Below are 4860 nucleotides of genomic sequence, written 5' to 3' on the forward strand. Positions count from 1 at the left end.
GCACGTCATTGATGCACTTCTCTTTTTCTTTCTTTTCGACTTTATTAACATGTGCTAAGATAGCATAGCACCCTTTCTTCAAGCACTTTTGAGCTTTCAAATAACTAATGAGTTTTAGCTTTGATTTACCCTTCTCTCCATAAATCATTACTGGCGTTTTATCCTTACGAGGAATGCGAATTGCCTTCTTGGCGCACACAACTTCAGCTCCTATTTTGGACATCCAGTCCATGCCGATTATTACATCAAAACTTCCTAATTCTACGGGTATCAAATCAATCTTAAATGTTTCTCCGGCTAAATTTATTTTACAATCACGGCAAATTTTATCGACTTTAATTAGTTTACCATTAGCTAACTCAATCATGTACTTAGCATCTAGAGGTAATGATGAACAATTCAATTTAGCGTGAAAGTCTCTACACACGTAACTTCTATCAGCACCAGTATCAAATATAATAGATGCGGATAAGTTATTAATGGTAAACGTACCCGTAACAAGCTCCGAGTCTTCACACGCCTCTCTAGCATTAATAACAAATGCTCTCCCTCGTGCAGGTCCGATATTCTTCTCTGGATTCGGGCACTGGCTCTTATAGTGACCTTGTTTTCCACACCCAAAACAAGTAATGGTAGCCAAAGCAGTTCTATTTGCATTGGTGGCAGGAGTCTTGGTACCATTTGTATTTGTAACGAGAGCCCTACAATCTTCAGCAAGATGACCCTTTCGATTACATTTGTTGCATACCACATTACAGTAACCAGAGTGATGTTTGTGGCATCGGTTGCATAAAGGATTTTGTCCTTTATAACCAAAGCTTAAACCACTACCCGCACCTTGCGTGATTTCTTGTTTCTTAAAAGATTGTTGTTGGTTACCTCGATCATAATTTCCATTCCACTTTCTTTTGTTACCTGATACCTTCACATCAGTATTGGATACTTTCTTATCCATGATGACCTGATCCATTAGCTCGTTTGCCATGGTTATAGCTTCATGAATTGTCTTAGGTTTCGATGCTGTAACGTTTGCCTTGACCTTTTTGGACAAACCATCTTTGTACATTTCAATCTTCCGTTCTTCGGTTGGAACCAATTCAGGACATAGCAAAACTAATTCCATGAATCGCTGATTGTAGTTGGTGATTTCAGTACCAACAACCTTCAGACTTCGTAATTCATCTTCCAACTTCCTAACCTCGTTCCTTGGACAATATTCGTTGATTAACATTGTTTTGAATTCTTCCCATGGAGTATCATAAGCTACATCTCCTCCTACAGCCTTCACATAATTTTTCCACCACGTGAGTGCACTATCTTGTAAAGTGCATGATGCATACTTGGTCATGTCCTTTTCAACACAACCACTGATTTTAAACACAGTCTCCATCTTTTCTATCCATCGGGTTAAACCGATCGGTCCTTCTGTTCCACTGAATGATGAGGGCTTGCAAGCTTGAAAAGTTTTGTAAGTGCACCCCACACGAGGATTTGGGTTAACTGCAGCACCTCTTGCAGCCTCGACCCATAACATTCTGTCGTTCACTCGTTGATTGATGAGTTCCTGGATTTCTTGTTCCGTCATTCGGTTCAATCGCGCCATATTCTTCTATAAGAATGAAAAGAAAATAATTATTCACATGGAATATTATAGATGTAGTGTATATTTACAGTACATTATAGCTTATTAATAATATGAACCAGGTATTATTATAAAAGCCTTTTCTTCTTATTAGCGTTTTATAATTATATCTAGGGTAGTACCTACCCATTAATGTCCATACTTAATAGCTTAGTACAGAATCAATTACTACCATCTAAATAATACTTAACCATGGAAAATTATTGCATTTCACACTTCACTATTTTACATATGCTTATCTTACATCGAACATTAAACAAACCACACTAATAATATTATACAAAACATTATATGATCCCATGGTTTAATACGGCAGCGCATCGTTTGGTCTATTTTCTAGGACGTTTAGGTTCAAAGAATCGCTTAACGCTTATCCTGGCTGTCTGCCTATATTTTGGCTGTGGGACTGAAGAACTGGATGCCGGGATAGAACGAATAGGAATAGCGGGAATAGGGGTGGTAGTGTCTAGTGGAGTTGGTGCCACATCATCCTTATTAAACTCAGGATTTGAATTTTCTAATTCATTAGCCTTTCGTTTCTTTCCTAGTTCGAACTCGTCTTTTGTAATTTCCTGTATTTCTTCCTCGGGTTCACTTTCCTCCTCGGGTTCACTTTCCTCCTCGGGTTCACTTTCCTCCTCGGGTTCACTTTCCGGGTTCTCTATAGTTGGTTCATCCGGAATTTGTGAGTCTTCCCCAAAGATATCATTTTCGTCATCGGATAGGTTAATGACTGGAACACCATCTGAAGATTCTGGTTCGGAGTCGCTGAACGTGATGTTAAGTTTTGAGCCCGACATCTATCACACAACAACTAACCCATTAGTACTACATAATATTTACATATAAATTTTAACCAACAATGATAAGCAATGGTTTTTAAATCAAACCCGGTCAAAGTCCAGACTTACTAATATATCCTAACGACTTATCAGTTAGACACACTAATGCAAACCTGGTTCGCTAAGACCACCGCTCTGATACCACATGTCATAACCCGTCCTTAACCATAAGAACGTGTTAGATAACGTATGATTTCATTGCGAGGTATTGACCTCTATATGCGACATTTTTTTTAAAGAAAAACTGCATATATTATACATTACAAACCATGATCCTTATTTTTGATACAAGCTTTGGACAAAATAAAGATGATTATCGTTTAGCGATAATCTTCGACTTACAAACTTTACAAATGATAATAACAACCCGATTTCTAGCATATTTTACAACACAAGTTCTTGGATATGCAGTCTTATTTTTGACACAAATATGCGTACGCAAGATCCTGCTTAGATTCAACATGATGCAGCGGAAGCTTCTAATTATCACCTGAGAATAGACATGTTTAAAACGTCAACATAAAGTTGGTGAGATATAGGTTTAATGCCGGCAGCGATATAAATATAGACCACAAGATTTCATATATAAACATTTTAATAAAAATATTCTAAGTGGTTGAGCACTTGGTAACCATACTTAACATTTAATCACGTCGCATATTCCCTTTATTATGAAATCTTACTACACCGTACCAAGTGTAGTCACGAAACGAAGTACTGTGCAACCGTTGAATACTGGTCGTCCAGTCCGGTTGGGGTTGTCAGGCCCGATAGATCTATCAACAGGATTCGCGTTTACAATACCGCTGTAAATAACAGTTACCAAGCTACAGGGAAGTATGCCAGTGGTACAACTCAACGTAGAATATATTTTTCAGTTACTTGTGTCCATATCGTAAAACATAAAATACATGTATTCTCATCCCGAAATATTTAGAGTTTAAAAGTGGGACTATATACTCACTGTTGTCTTGAAGATATATATAATTTGACTTGGTCTCCGGTTGATATCACGAACCTATCCATATATAATATATCAATACCTTTTCTTTTTAAACAAACGTCACTTATATATACTTGTTATACTTTTAATACTTTGAATAATTCCTTAGTCCGTAGTTAGCAGTTCGTTGTTAGTAATTCAATTTTAATGGTTCATTTTTAGATGTTTAATATACCCGCAATGAAATAAATAAAACCCCCTAACGAAATAAATAAAACCCCATCGTATATGTATTGGTCGAGATTAATCTTGACCCACGGTACCGGTGTTGTCAAATGACGTGTTGCGTACATAAAGTACCGGTGTTGTCAAATGACGTGTTGCGTACAAACATGGGATCTTATGATTAATCTTCTCGTGTTGTTTGCGGGTGATCCTGAACCATATAAAATTGAATTATAAGTACATATATATAAAATATCATGTTATCTTAGAAATATGTGATTTTATTTAATTTTTCCCAATTAATCCCGAAGTTAAACAAGTCTTAGATATCCGATCTCGTTTTGGTCATAGTTTCTTCGTTACAACTCCGTTTTCGTTGATTCAACTTGTCACTTCCTTGGATCGAGTCCCTCTTTAAGACTATGAACTGTAAATACCTTAGTTTGTATTCGAAATCACAGGTCATAGGTCAAACTTTAGTGAAACTTATGAAGTTAATCATTTTCCATCATGTAAACAACCTTAAATGATTATTTTTCTAAAAATACTTATACTTTGAGTTAAATCATGAAATTTTTATGTGTTATCATATTCATAGTAAAAATCATTTTTCCAGAAAATAAACCTCCAATTCAAAGTTTAAGATGGTTTTTAATTATCCAACCCAAAACAGTCCCCGGTTGCACTCCGACGTCGTAAAAACAGTTTTTAAGGTGTTCTTTGAAAAACCAAGTTATACCTTGTTAAATTAGCATGTAATTAAGTTATATTACAGGTCTTGAAGTATTTTAAAAGTTAAGTTAGAAGGATCTATTTAGTTTGCAAACAAGGTTGAAAACATTCAAACTATGTTCTTGTTGTTAAAATTTTATACCACAAAATAAGATAGCTATATATATATGAATCGAATAAGGTTATGAACATAGATTCTACCTCAAGTTCCTTGGACAAGGTTGCTGTAAAAGAGGAGTAAAAAGCTAGAACCAAAAGGATGATGGAATTGGATGAAAGATTGGAAGTAAGTTTGTGTTCTTGGAAGGATTTCTTGAAGTGTTTTTGTATGGTTTTCTTATGGTGATTAAGTAAGGTTTTTGAAGCTAAATGATGTGGAAAATGCTTGGAGATGATCAAGTATGAAGTTAAGAGTATTTTGAGAGAGAAATGGAAGTGTAAGTATGAGAAAATGGGGTGAAGAAATGGTGTGCATG

This window comes from Rutidosis leptorrhynchoides, chromosome 5, assembly GCF_046630445.1.
Source record: "Rutidosis leptorrhynchoides isolate AG116_Rl617_1_P2 chromosome 5, CSIRO_AGI_Rlap_v1, whole genome shotgun sequence".
Lineage (NCBI taxonomy): Eukaryota > Viridiplantae > Streptophyta > Magnoliopsida > Asterales > Asteraceae > Rutidosis > Rutidosis leptorrhynchoides.